This window comes from Phoca vitulina, unplaced genomic scaffold (genome assembly GCF_004348235.1).
Source record: "Phoca vitulina isolate PV1807 unplaced genomic scaffold, GSC_HSeal_1.0 scaffold24, whole genome shotgun sequence".
Lineage (NCBI taxonomy): Eukaryota > Metazoa > Chordata > Mammalia > Carnivora > Phocidae > Phoca > Phoca vitulina.
The window spans coordinates 21,039,895-21,054,755 of record NW_022589727.1 but is presented as its reverse complement, the minus strand read 5'-3'; the positions used below and the strand labels follow the sequence as shown (position 1 = coordinate 21,054,755).

The following is a 14,861-nucleotide window of genomic DNA, read 5'->3' as shown; positions in this document are numbered from 1 at the left end:
TCTTCCTTTTTCCCTCCAATTTCCCTTTTTTCTTTTTCCTTTTTTTTTTCTTTTCCAAAATTTTTAGGTTGCATGTTATAACTTTTTCTCCCAGTGAAGATCTAGTGTTGTGATAAAAGAGTGACTAGTCCGTGCAGCTCTGGTCTACCAGAGTGAACCCTGGGCTGGTGTGGGCATGGTGTTGGAAACCATCCTGCACATTTCCACCTTACCCAGCTCCATCCTCAGCCAGGGGCACTCAGGGTTCTTCCTGGCAGTCCAGAGGGAAGATTCTGGAGGGCACTGTTGGAAAGAAAGAACCAGAAGGAAGACGTGGAACTGCTAAGAATCTGCGGAGAGCTGGCTATAGGGGAAGACGGAAAAGAAAGGTGAGGATTGAGAGGGTAGCAATCTAGAATTGAGAAGGACAAGGGAAAATAGACTGGGAAGAAATACACCGTGTCGGAAGAGTCTTGAAAGGACAAAACAAAATATGGTTCTGTTAGTACGTCCTGTGGCACTCAGAGTTTCCCCACGGAAAGCAGTACAGGCTGCTGCGTGGAAGGAGCTCGTTATCTACAACTGTGACTGTAATTGCAAAGACCTTGATTGTAAGTTTCTGGCGGGTGGGAACTGGTGCTGTTTGCTTCATTCTTTCTCCCTCGCTAGCCAGGCCCTTCGGGACTCGATGTTGGTCTTCTGCTGAGGGATCTGTGACAGCCGCATCTGAGTCTTTTGGTTCACAAATCAATACACTGAGGGTTTTTACACAGTTTGACAGGAATGGAAGAATATTCTCCAAGCCCTGGCACCTGTCCTTGCAGCCACTTTCCCAAAACAGTGGAACAACTTAAAATAGCCATTCACCTGTTTACTTTTATAACCGTTCTTGTTTTTAATTCACAACTGGGGCATAGAGTCCATCTTCTGATGTACCATCAGCTCTGTGTGGCCAGGCTACCACGGAGCAGGGTGCCCTCCAGGAAAAGCCCGGCAGTGAAAGCTCCGTGTCAACAGTGGAAAGTGTGTTGGCTGCTCTGGGATATTCCACCCACAAGTAATTGCCATGGTATTTTTAAAATGTCTCTATCAGGATATAGGCAGGGCCGATGCTCAGCGGGGGGGGGGGGGGGGGGGGGGGGGGGGCACCATGGTATATTCCTTCTGATTGACCGGAGCATTGATTAAATATTTGGACTATCACCCCTAGATCTAGGGTGGAGGCTGAGGTTGTACATGGTCACATATTTTCCTTTTGGTTGAACTAGTATTTGGGGTACGGGATGTTTTGACATCTGAATTAACCCCAGCCCTCTCAGTGGGGAAGGAGTGTAGCCACCCCCACACACACCTAATTTTCCCCAACCCCACTCCTTGCCAGAATGGAACCCAGGAGTAGGGCTTAATGGTGCCCAGCTGGGGGTGGGGGCGGTTCGAATCTAGGAATCTAGAATCTATATAGGTTCCCTGTGCTGCTCACTGGTTTCCCTGTCTTTCTTTGAAAGGCAAATGCTCCAAGCTGAGGCTCTGAATAGACAGAGGATTAAAGGCTTTTGAAGTCAAAAATAGGTCTTCAAAGCTGCCAGCAGTGGCCAAGGATTCCCTCCACAACAGCCTGGGTCCAAAAACCCAGCCCAGCACACATCTCCCAGACACTTTGGGAAGCTCATTTCCTTTGTGCAGCAAGACCTGTGCCGTGTGTGGGTCTCAGACTTGCATGCTGAGGAGCAAGCATTGCTGGAGGAGGGAGCCAGGTGGCTTCTGTGCTGACTGATACCCGCAGCTCACAGGAGGCTGCACCTCATGGGGATCCTGCAGCAGGTGCCCTCAATGCAGCGAGCGCATCCAAGTTCGCTGGGGGTCCCGCTCTAATTCACATGGGTTCTTTATGAGTTTGGGCCACGAGCCGGACTGATGGGCATCAGATCCCTTGGGCTCACTTGTGCCGAGTGCATCATGTGCTGGTTGCTCTCCTGCCATCTGGAAACCATTAGCATTGAAATGGTTTCAGCCGCTCGCTGTGTACTCCATGTCCCAAGAGGCACAGCCCAGCACAGCCCCGGTTCTGGGAGCCAGAAGCCTTTTGCTTCCTGTAGGATTTCCAGTTTAAAACGCAGTGAAGCCCTACCCTCCAGGCCATCATCCAACCCCCTTCTATCCCTTCCTTTTCCTCCCCTCTTGGAGCTCGAGAACAATGATACTTGCAGGGGGGAGGGCGGGCTCCTGATATCTATCCTTGTGTCATTTCTTGCCCATCTTGTAGGTTTGAAGCAGGGGTGGGTGCAAATAAGTCACTCTTTAAAAAGCCCCCAGGAAAGGAGTTGCATTTTACATTCTCTGCTGTGTGCATTTTGTAAAATGGAATCTCTAGGAGAACTCTTAGAGGAGATGGGGACTCAAGCCTCGAGCCACCTAAAGTCGCAAAGATAACCATGTCGTAGTCCTCACTGCCCGCGGTGCCTGGTAATATGCTGGGAGGGCTGTCGGCCTCACTTAGTCCTCATCGAGCCCCGTGGCTGGGGACACTGCGTCTCGGAGGGTGGCACCGCTCAGAAAGGAAACATTGGATTCTAACCAAGATCTTCACAATTCCCAAGCCCACGCTCTTTCTGCTCAGCAGGCTTGTGCCCCATTTAAGCCTGGGCAGGCCGGAGGCCCCAGGAGGACAGAGGAGCCAAGGAGGAACAAACAGCTGCAGTTCACACTAGATAGTCTAGTCATGGGTTTCTCTGAGGAAGCAAAATGATCTTTTGAAAGGAAACTCACGCAGTCCGTCAACTTCTTGCCAACACGAGTACAGTACAACCTGCCAAAAACAGCCAAACCTTGTTTTGGGTATGAAAGCAGCTGTTATAATAAACTCCTCTGCTCTACCTCTTTTTCCTGTTATGGTAGAAGGACTGTTGAAAGTAAATGTCTCCAGTACATGGATTTTCTGGGGTCATGAAAACATTTTTTAATTGGCAGGCTCTATTACATTTTTTGGTGAAGTTAGGAAGTAAACAGAATGCCACATCCCATTTCAGATTCGTTCACAGCATAAAGGTCTCTGGATCTGAGAAACTTTATTCCCTGCCCCCTCCCCCCTCCCTTGGGCTGGAGCCTTCTCAGGCATTGGGCTTGTTCCAGAACAAATGGATCTCTGCCCTCTCTGCTATCCCAGGACTGACAACGCAGAGGGAGGGGAATGAGTGCACAGAACTTAGAGTCAGATCTGGGTTTGAATCCTGGTCCTGCCAACCGCTAAGATGTCACCTCAAGGGAATTATTCTCAGCTTCAGTCTCCTGATCTGTAAGATGGCATTGTAGTAACTACTCATTAGGTTGTCATGAAGTTTAAAACAAAATTCAAAATAATAGCCAACATTTATATAATTCCTATTATATGCTGTGTGGTGTTAGGTGTTTTACATGTATTATTAACTCACTCAATCTTCTCAACAACCCCGTGGGGTGGGCACCATGCTGGCCATATTCTAGCCCCTGGGGATACAATGGTGAGTTGCAACTGACAGAAGTCTCTGACTGCATGAAACCTACATTGTTTTTGAGGAAAGACAAAAGAGAAGTAAAATAAATAGCATGTTAAATGGTGCTTAGTGCTATGGAGAGAAATAAACCGGGAATGGGGAATGGGGGAGAGTAGTGTCGTCATTTTCAAAAGAAGGATCAGGGAAAAGCCCCTCTGACAAGATGACATCTGAGTAAAGACTTTTTTAGAAAGTGGGGGGCGGGGAGCCATGAAGATATCCAGGCAGAGGAAAAGGCAAGTGCAAAGGTCCTGTAGCAGTGCGTCTGGTGTATCCAAGGTGCAGCAAGGAGACCAGGGTGGCGCTGGAGTTGAAGAAGCAAAGGGGAGAGCAGATGAGGTCAGAGAGGTCACGGCTGGGGCACAGAGTGTATAGGGCTTCACAGGCCTCAGCTCTGTGTCTCAGTGAGCAGAGAAGCTACCAGAAGAGCTTGAGCAGAGGAGGGGCATGATCAAGATGAAGCCAGATGTGTAGAAAGGACACTTTTGATTCATTCACTACAGCTGCTGCCCCTGCTGTTGGTTCCCACAAGGACATTTGCCAAATTTTTGAGACTGTTTAAGTAGGACATTTCTTACCAGGACATCTGGGCCTCCACTGTCAACATCGTACTTGTTGATTTTAACAACAGATGAACTTCCCCCAACTTGCCCTGTATTTGCATCCAGTCTCCTCCCTTCTGGGATGATCCCATCCTTCACTGCCTCTCTGCATTGGGTTGTCTTGAGGATGCTACTAAAGTGCTGCATAGATGTCTGTGGTCTACACTTGTGATTCATACTGTGGTGTTCCACTTTGCGTTAGTTATTGGTCCAGGGACTCACAGACAAATACTGCTTTGGCCAGGCAACCAAGAGAACCAATGGAGAGCAAGGATGCAGAAGGAGATGTTTGTCAATGGACTTGCTCCCTCAGTGTGACCGAGAACTCACTAGCACCTATAAATTCCTGTCGGAAAGGATTATGATCTCCTGATGTTCCTGTGAGAGGACAGGCATCGCAGATTCTGAGCCTTAGGTATGGGTGGCTTCTAGAGCTCAGAGATCTCCTGAAATAAAGTCCAAGTGTATGTCTGGGTGCGTTTTTGGGGAGAGAGGTCATGACTTTCATGTTGCTTCTTCCTTGAATGGCTGCATCACAACTGCAGGCCATATTTGCAACCTTGGATATGCTAGTGCATTAAGCTGACAATATATACATTTCAAAAAGGGGTCTAGTTTCCTGATATTAAGAATCTGTACTATTTCTATTTAACCAATATTACTTGTAGGGTTTCCAAGATAGAAAGATAAATTGTGGTCTCTTAGAAGGCATGGAATACATATTTGAGGACATCAGGTGTGCTATCACACAGGTCTGTTTGGCCTCCTCTTGCCCAGTGACTAAACTGCTAGGAATCCACTGGCTGTATTTAGATCACTTATTCTCATATGCTCCTCGTTGCCTTTGAAACACCTCCAATTTTAGCAATGCTTTACAGACATGCACATGAGCCAAATAGTTTAAAACAACAACGTAGGCCTTAGGTATTTGGAAGCACCCCCCCCCCCCACCCCGCCCCATCCCCTCGGGTCCTTTGTGGAACAGGGCTCACACACAGGATGAGGTCCCAGCTGCAGAGGGGAACAAAGAGAACAATTTAAGCATAGTGAAGGGAAGCATAGTGACTTTGCAGCAGTCAGTGCTAGAAAGAGATGTTCCTAAAGTCATGCTGGCACATGTGGACCCGTTCTGGTACCGGACACAGGGTGTGCACCTGGAGTGTCTGTTGGTCGCTGCTCGTCTGCAGACATACCTGAAGGGGGAATTTGGTGGGTAGCTGCTTCCCCTCGGGGCACACTAGTCCACTGGGCCCAGTTCAGAGAAGCCCTCAAGGGGTTCTTAGCTGGGACTTAGAGAAGTTACCAAAGGATTTGTTGAGAATGACTGATCCCACGCTCTGGAATGCAAACCCTGCACAGTTTATGGTACATAATTATATACAATAAACTATAAAGGACATAAAGTGGGTTTTGATATCAGGTTCCAGTTCCTCCTCACTAAAGGAACTGGTAAAAACCCTTCATCATTGTGGCTAAGGAAATAGTTCTGGTCCTGTCTGAATCTGTTTCCATATGTCCACACTGCCCCTTCCCCCATTGTTTAGTCTCACTGACTGAAGCGATGTCTGCCTCTCACGTCAGGGTCAGAAGCATCCACAGGCCCCCCTGTTTATCACTGTGGAGGGGAAAAAGTAGGGCCATCAGAAACATGATCAAATACAATAAGCTTATATTTGATAAGTAGAGAAGATCCGCCATACAAATTATGAAACAGAAGTCTGCTTATTTTGAGAAATTTCACATTTTTGATCAAGATGGAAATTTTTTTTTAAAGATTTTATTTATTTATTTGACAGAGAGAGACACAGCGAGAGAGGGAACACAAGCAGGGGGAGTGGGAGAGGGAGAAGCAGGCTTCCCGCCGAGCAGGGAGCCCGATGTGGGGCTCGATCCCAGGACCCTGGGATCATGACCTGAGCCGAAGGCAGACGCTTAACGACTGAGCCACCCAGGCGCCCCTGAAGATGGAAATTTTAAAAAGGAAAACTATGACAAGGACACTTGCTTCGGGTTCAGTCTGTGTTTCTGTCCACCAACACGGGTGACATTTCAGTTTTGTCCTGGCCACAGGGGAGCCCTAGTCTCTGTTCCTCTCTACCCGAATATATAACTAGAAGATAAACGGAGGCATATTAAAAATGTTGAGAGTTGAAGCAAACATCTGTTCAAATGGGGACAGTGACAAACGGGAAGTAGTTAGAAGCGCTCCACCCACAGGAGCCAGGGAAGAGACTTCTGTAGAGAAGGTGCCCCGTAGCAAGGAAAGGAAATTGATTGATTAGCTAATGCTTAGGCCTAGTTGGCTGTTTGTGGTTGGTTGTCCTTAGGTTTCAATTTTGTAACCTAGAGGCATTTACAGACTTAGGTTTTGGTTTGCTTATGTAGGCCGCCAGGACACGCCAGCAACCTCAGTCTGATGGCCTCCGTGTCTAATGATGTAACAATACCAATCTCCCGGGGATTCATTATCTTTTGCTACAGAGCTGTCCTCTGTTTCCTGGAAAGATGGGAGGAGGTTTAATCTGTTTGCCCGGAGCCTTTTCCTGCTGGAGGACCAGGCCAACGGGACCCCCTGTGCGTGAGGCTTCAGTACACTTCCTGTGTCACAGCATTACGTGCCCCCTTGGCAGAAAGCGGTTTGAGGTACACCCTTGCATCACCCTACAGGATGATACAGCTGGGAAACTGTTTTGCACCTACTCCTGCACGAATTCAACGGTTTGACTGATCTGTTCCTGGCGGTGGTGCAGGGACTCAGAACCGTGGTGCTTGACTTACTAGAAATGAGATAGCGCAGTAAAGATAAGCCAAGTCGGTTTGGTCTCTTCAGTGTAGGACCTATTTTTGTTTCATGAGGGCGGGAGGAGGGAGAGGCACTGAGGTTGAGAAAGCACTCTGGATTGCATCTACCAAGAGGGCACACTTCCGTTGTCTTGACATAGCACCCCAAATGGGCAGTGCCTGGCACGTGCGCTGAACCACCGTGTTTGGGTCCCAATTTGGGGGCCACATGAGGGCACGTGGCCCTGGGGTCAGTGGGGTGGGGTGGGAGTTGAGTGGAAGCCAAGGTCTTGCCCTGCTCTGAGGACCAGGTGTGCAGCTAGATCTCAAGCCTTAGTATTGGCCGTTTGGGAAGTAAGAATCACCACATTGTAACAGCAGGAGAGAGATCGGTACTCGTTTCTTTACCTAACAGACTTGCTTCATTGTGCCCTTGATGTCCAGGTAATTTTACACGACTTTTTTCGTGCGCTAGTTTGTTTTCTCTTTACTCTCTAGAACCTGCTGTTCATTGCCAATAATCTGTGTCCTCTCTGTGTCCCAGTGCGCAGACATTCCACCTCAGGGTCTCCCAGCTGGTTGGGACACAGAGGACTCAGTGGTAGCAACCTTCCTTAGAGTGTCTTTCCCAAGGCCTCTTGTTGTTTATTTTCCTTTCCCTGTTGCCACAGCTTTCCCCTTTCTTCTGTTATTTCTAGATAATCCCAGATCTTAGCTCTTCTCCTAAAAGAATTTTTTGGGGGGTTATTTCTATCCCCTGCTCTGCGAGCCTTTCCATCCTCCCCAAGGCCTATACAACCAAAGCCTTTGAAAGAAGGAGCCCTCCCTGAGCCCCGGACTCTCCCGGCCCCACTTGAATGAACATTTCTCTTAGGTGATTTGTGCCCACTCATGATGTCTGTCTGGGAAGTGAGCAAGTATGGAAGCCATCAGATCTTCCCACCAAGCTCAAAGCCAAGAAGATTTACTTCTAGGCCGTAGTCTCATAGATACAATTGAGTAAATCTACAGTCACATAGTCACTGGGGGCTCTGTATACCCTAGTAAATTAGTGCTTCTAATTTTATAAGCACTGTCATAACCACAGTTGTAAGTGGGATTTTTCCTTTTACTGGAGTATATGTTCCTGTGCTTTACTAGGTGTTGTTTATTAGGTGTTGTTCCCCTAAGTGCTGTATAAAGTGACGGATTGTTTCAGGGCAACCGGCAGACTGTATTTGCAGGTGGTTGGTTGTCTTTACTAGCCTTGCTGTTGTAACGCAGCTGCTTTCTGGCCGGAAGGAACACGGCATAGTAGCCGTGGTTATTAAGTCCAGACTTGATTTTATTCCTCATTTAGAAATGGATGCTTTGTGAATCACTGAATCCTTCTTTTTTAGTTCCTCTTCAGGGCCGTGCATGATGTGAAAGTAATGAAATAACACTGTCTTTTGATTGCAAGATCACACTGCCGGCCTGTCAGCAATAGGAGGAGAGCTTTTCCAACACTTCCAAGACTTCCTGGGGAAGTTTGCTGCCCCAGGAAGGAAGAGCCCTGCTTTGGGCCCTGTTCTAGAAGGCGTGTGTGTCCTTCGTCTGCTGAGTTGAGCCCATCCCTGGCATCCCGTTGTGTAGTGGCCACTCAAGACAAATACTTCTTGGGGTATGTGGGTGGCTCAGTCGTTTAAGTGTCTGCCTTCGGCTCAGGTCATGATCCCGGGGTCCTGGGATCTCCTCCCGTGTCAGCCTCCCTGTTCAGCAGGGAGCCTGCTTCTCCCTCTCCCTCTGCTGCTCCCACTGCTCGTGTGCGTGTGCTCTCTCTCAAATAAACAAAATCTTTAAAAAAAAAAAAAAGAGAGAGAGAGAGACAAATACTTCTTAACTGGAGGGAACCACAGGATATTTTAAAGAATAATAAGCAATAAACTCATACTATGTTCTAAACTATATACAGCTTAGGAGGAATTAATGTAAACAAATATATGCTACAAATTAGAAATGAAATACATGAATGACTCCCTAGTGGGTGATTCTGATACAGATTTCAAATTCCATATTTACTGGGGTAATGGAGAAAACCCTGAGCTAGATGTGGGTTGGACAGCATTGTTAAGAACTTGTCCTAAGCTTTTCTTTCCACCTGTTTAACCAGTTTACAGATCGAATTAGAAGCTGTTTGGCCATTTGGGCAATAAGATGCATTTCTTTGAGCATGAAATACAATTAAGTGATAGCATAAACTAAGAAGTTCGTATTGGTGAAATTGTGTATATATTTTCTGCATCTCTGATCTCCATTGAATAATTGACGAGAGCTAATGTGGCCTGGACCAAATTGTGCAGTTCTTTGCTACAAGAGGTCAAGTTCAAAAGGTATTTTGCCTCCACTGTTGGCATCTCAGCTAGTGTATTTCTGATGTTTTCCTGTTTCTGTCTCTGGGTCTGGTTGTTGCTGTTAGATATTTGTGCATCTCATGAATGTTCAGAGGTCTTGTGCTCCTTTGGACTCTTGGACTTTTTCTGCCTGGCAGCTGGGGTTTTAATCCTTGCATGATTTTAGGAGGCAAAGAGAATATCCTCCAGACTGAGGCTTCTCATTTGGAATCCCTTCCTCCATAGTGATTCCTTCATCTGAATCCGGGTGTGTCCTCCACCACTGCCTGTCCTTAGGCTGATTCATCTGTGCTCCACCTCGTAACTTTGCCACCTGACTTGACGTGGGTGACAGATCAAGCCAGTCCTTCTGTACCTCATCTCCCAGGAGAGAGGGAAATTCACTTTCAGGGTGGTTGGTCAGAGTTAAGTCAAACCTGTATTCGTGGTATGAAGTTAACAGACATGTGGAAACTGAACCCTGAACATTGTCAGTTTCACTGGGAATCTAAGATGATCACACCCTGCAGAGATCATGAATTTGACATGTATTAAATATCCATGGAAGTTTTGAATTCAAAACATCTAATGTGCACAAATATCACTAATAAGAGTGCCCATATGATCTCTGTAACCTGGAGGGAGAGAGAAGGAACAAAGGTCCAATATAACCTTCACCCTGTCTAATGATCCTGAACTTCTCCAGTGACTTCCCCATATGGACAGAGCAGTTTGATTTGTTTAAATGTGATGGGTCAGTTGCATCAAGTTGAGTAGCGGCCTGGCAGATGTTGAACAACCAGCCGTCCAGGAGGTAAAAGCCCTGATTTTGTAGCATTTGTTGATTTCTTTGGTGTAAAGGAAGTGTGACCAATTCCAAGCTGCCAATGGAAAGTCACTGAACATGGAGTTGTGAAGAGATACAAGCCCTTGGTTCTCCTCAGTCAGAGTCAGTTGGCCCCAGCACACCCCTGAGGAATCTATGGGAAACTGTGAATTTGAGTTGTGACTTAGAAATCCATTTTTGAAACATCTCTACTGTCAAGAAAATCACTTTGTTTATGTATGTGTCTGTGTGTCTATACAAATATGTGCATTTATCCATTTTTATCTAGTTATTTCAGTTTTAGATAATTTTCTAAATTTAATGCTGTACTCTGAATTCTTTACAAAGTAATGGAAAATTTAATAAGCATACATTTTCCCATTTACTTTATATTCAATTATAATTCTGTTGCATGCCTTCTTTTTTTTTTTTTTAAAGATTTTATTTATTTATTTGACAGAGAGAGACACAGCGAGAGAGGGAACACAGCAGGGGGAGTGGGAGAGGGAGAAGGAGGCTCCCGCTGAGCAGGGAGCCCGATGCGGGGCTCGATCCCAGGACCCTGGGATCATGACCTGAGCCGAGGGCAGATGCTTGACGACTGAGCCACCCAGACACCCCTGCATGCCTTCTTTTTTGTGTATCAGGTTTCCATTTTTATATTCCTTTGACCTCTACAACCACAGCTCCTGCCCCATTGGAACATTTCTTCCTCTGTCTGTCCTTTGTCCACACTTAACAGCAAGTATGAATAACAAGCTGGTGAACGGGAGGCTCTTCACTTCAACCTGGGGACCTCACTCCTCTCACGGCTGGGCCATAGTCTCTAAAATAGATCCCTCCCATTCCCCTCATTATTTGTTTGCCAATGTTTCCTCATTTGGGTCATTTCAAGTTGATTGACTCATTTCTCATCACAGTTCAGAACTGAGGCTACATGCAATGCAGAGCAGATAATTACTTTAAAACACCGACAGTAAAATCCATTTTCTGTCTTGGCTCAGTTTTCCCTTAATTTAAAAGTGTCCTCAACTATAGTCTTCACTTGAAGAAAGTAAAAAACCACATATTCATAAAGGAGTGAGGAATGTCTGTCAGGCTGATTGATATTTTCATGTACATGGAAGCCCCTTTTTTCCCATCAAAACACTAGTTCTGTTGGTTTAAAGAAATCCAGTAGGTGTGTGAGAGAGCATGGATTAGTCTCTTTTTTATACCAGCACCAGCTCCACAGCAGAGTTTCCACGTGCCCCAACACTGTTTCAGTGATAAGCAGCAAACACACCGTCATTAACCGGCTCAGCGGGGTTCCCATCATCCTTATCGCAGCTCCTCGGCTGCCTCTAAAATAACACTTTTTAAAGCAACAACACTCAAGGCAGATGTTGGATTGTGGGTTTATATTTCTCATCTTCGTCCTGTCGGATTTAGTTTTGTAAGTGCTAAGGGACAGAAAGCGTAGAAATGCTGCCCTGCTGCTTTAGATCTTGGGGTTGATTTTGGGCTGGGCGGGGGTCTAAAGAATACCTTGCGTTCCTCCGGTTGGTAAACCCCGCTGCACTCCCCACCTCCTGCGGTGAGCAGAAAACTCTTCCTTTCTGGCTGTGGGTACCCGACTGTTTTGGGAGGACAGGGGTTCTCCCAGAGTGTCTGCATTTTGACTGTCAAGCCTCTGAGCTGCTCTCCCAGGACGGCTACCCCCTGGCCAACAAGACAGATCCGTATGTCACTCTCGCCTAGAAAGCTGGACACAAAGGTGGGAGGGAAGTTCATGAGATCCGGGCACCTGAGAGCTGGGGGAGGCCTGCTGCTTCCAACCTGTGTGAGATGGGGGGAGAGGTGTTCCCCAAGGGGAGTGACAGAGCCTGTGTTTCCCACTGCCAGGATCTACGCCTCAGCCATGTACTTGTTAAACTGCTTGACGTGTAGAGTTCTGGAGAACTAGCTGGTGTGTTTAGAGAAATGCAAAAGCAGTAGTACAGAGAAATAAAATCCCCACACCTACGGGAGGTGCTAGCCATGCCATGGCCTTTAAAAACACACAGGTGCATAGATTTATGCAATGTGAACCACACAGGTACTAAAGGGGTTCAAGCCCGGGAGGGCTTGGGGCGAGGCTAATATTAGGAAAGGATTCATTGAGGAGGAGACGTGTGAGTGAAGGTTCAAAAGAAGTCATTTCGCGGAGAGGAGAAGTGTTGTGGGGAGAAGAAGGGCACATCTCAAGACCTGGAGAAGGAATAAGCAGATCTTTGGGGGGTGCAGCGTGAGCTCTGTGAGGGTACCCTGGTGCTCTTTCCCACACTCCCCCAAGCTTTTGCTTCCGTGTACTCGCTGAAGCCTTCTCTGACTCCCCGATTTAAATTGCCATCCACCTTCTCTCCCACATGCCCTTTGCCCATTCCTGGCTTTATTTTTCTCCAAAGTGCTTATCACCATCTAACACCTTATCATAGCCTCCTACCGGAGTATAATTTCCATAGGAGCCAAGATTGTTGTCTGTTTTGTTGACCGTTATACCCAGTGCCTCGTACATAGTAGGTGCTCCATACTTATTTCTCTTTTTTTTTTAATTTTATATATTTATTTTGACATAGAGAGAAAGAACACAAGCAGGGGGAGCAGCAGAAGGAGAGGAAGAAGCAGGCTTCCCTCCAAGCAGGGAGCCCGATGCGGGGCTCGATCCTAGAACCCTGGGACCATGACCTGAGCCGAAGGCAGATGCTTAACCGACTGAGCCACTAGGCGCCCCTCCATACTTATTTCTTGAATAAATGAATAATGGGATGTACCAAGAAAGAAGCATGGTGAAGTGGGCAGGGTTTGGGGAGCTAAATTAGAATTCCAGAGGAGAATTGGGAAACCTGAAGCCTAAAGCCAGGGCTGGCTCATGTGTGAGTGGGGAAGACAATGGAGTTCACTGAACTGTAGTTTCCTCTCTGTAAGATGGATGTTGGCCAAGATGACAGCTGATTCTCTTCCTAGCCCTGAGGTTCTTTGAACCTGCTTGGTTAGAGGATGCTGGCTGGTATGCATCTTGGAATCTACTTTGAGCCACCTGGGACTTACTATGGCAGTAGAGAATTACCACGGATTTCTGAAACATGGGCTCAAGCTGGTATTTGTAAAAGGGTTTTGCCAGTGTACTCCAGGCAGATTTTTTGTTTGAGGGGGTAAGAGGCTAGAGATAAATTAATTTTTTTAATCACCACTTAATAAATCCTCCTTTCACTGCCTTCTTTCCACTGTCTTATCTCACCCAACCTCTGGAGGTACGGACGGCCATCCGTGGATGAATGAGCCATTGGACACTGGCTTTGGTGGTTACTATGTCATGTACTAGAAGCCCAGAAGAAAACTCAGTAGGAGCAACCGACTTGTTTTGGTGTCAGACTTAAACTGTGCAAGCCCCCAGCATGTCTCATAGTTTGCCTTGAAATTATAAAGCTATGTTCTCTTCCCAGCCCACCCCATTCCAAAAATTCCATCGCCAATGGGGGATAATTCCCCTGAAGGGCTAACAGACCTTACCAACCAACCTTCAAGACAATCCTGACCTCTCACAGAGATAATGAGCATTTACTTAGGGTGGAATTAACTTGCTGCTCAGTATGTCACCACAGAAGAGTCAGAAATTACAGCCTGTAATAGTTAACTTACTGGAGACTGAATTTTACTGCTCATTTCTGAGAAAGGCATCTTCTATCAATGTTTGAAAAGATGGTTCTGCACCCCTTTGTTTTGGTAGAATACTTCTAGAAGTCTAACCTGTCAGCTTTCTGCAGTTTATCTTTTTAGGCATCCTTAATCTTGCTTTGTTTTGCTTTCCACTTGTGGAAGTCAGTAAGCTTGGAGAAGCAGCATGTGATAACCCCAAGTTCATCTTCCAGCTCAGCCACTTACTGGCTTGCATAGTCAACCTCTTTGACGGGCACTTTCCTAAACCCTATAAACTTAGGTCCAGAATTCCTACTTTGCAGAATCGTTAAAGGCACTGTAAGTAACCAGAAGAGGGTGCCTGGCACCTATGGGGGCCTCAGGACTAGCAGCCATCCTCAACAGTTCCTCTTTGCGTTAGCGGCGATGGCAAACTCTCACCCACTAAACAAATGTCCAGTGGCCTTCCTCCAAATACCTGTGCAATGTACGTGTCCAGCTCAATTATACAACAGACTCTGATGGCCCGAGCTGGAGCTACATTTTCATAAGTCCTTTTCATTAAAAGACTCAGTGCCTAATCACAGAAGGACATTGTTTGGTAGTGCCAGATAATGAAGTAGTCAGGGCTGCTGAAATGTATCATCAGGATTGTTGACAGTTCACGCTGTGTCCCTAGAATAAAATGAATAGGAATAGAGCCAAGAGGAAGGGGGCCAGCGAGGAGAGACAAATGTTGGAGATGTGATGCTTGAGCTCTCCGATGAACGAGGATTCCTTTCCTCAGAATTGAAAGCATTTGTGTACAGTTCATATAATAAAGGATTTCTTCTTATAAAAACCACAAAGAGAAAATAATTGTGGTCTGTTGAGACACTATATATTCTGGCAGGCGCTATATATTCTGAGTGGCTCATTATATCTGGCTTTTGCCTACAATTCTTTTTTAGTAGGCAGGGTATAAATGGTAAATTTTAAACAAATCACACATACTCTTAACATTAAACCCAAACCAGAGCTGACTGCCATATATAAATGTTTTAATAAAAAAAAAAACTATACCCTTGTTGACTGTACAGAATATTAATATAAGCTCAGAATGAGTGCTGAAGATTTCAGACTCCTAAAACTCTCT

General features: G+C 46.3%; 1 protein-coding gene across 1 annotated transcript in view; it reads left to right on the top strand.

The window, feature by feature from the left end:
- The window catches only part of COLEC12 (collectin subfamily member 12), a 186,129-nt gene that overhangs the window by 126,352 nt on the left and 44,916 nt on the right, over window positions 1-14,861 (top strand). The gene's annotated exons all lie outside the window — the stretch shown is intronic.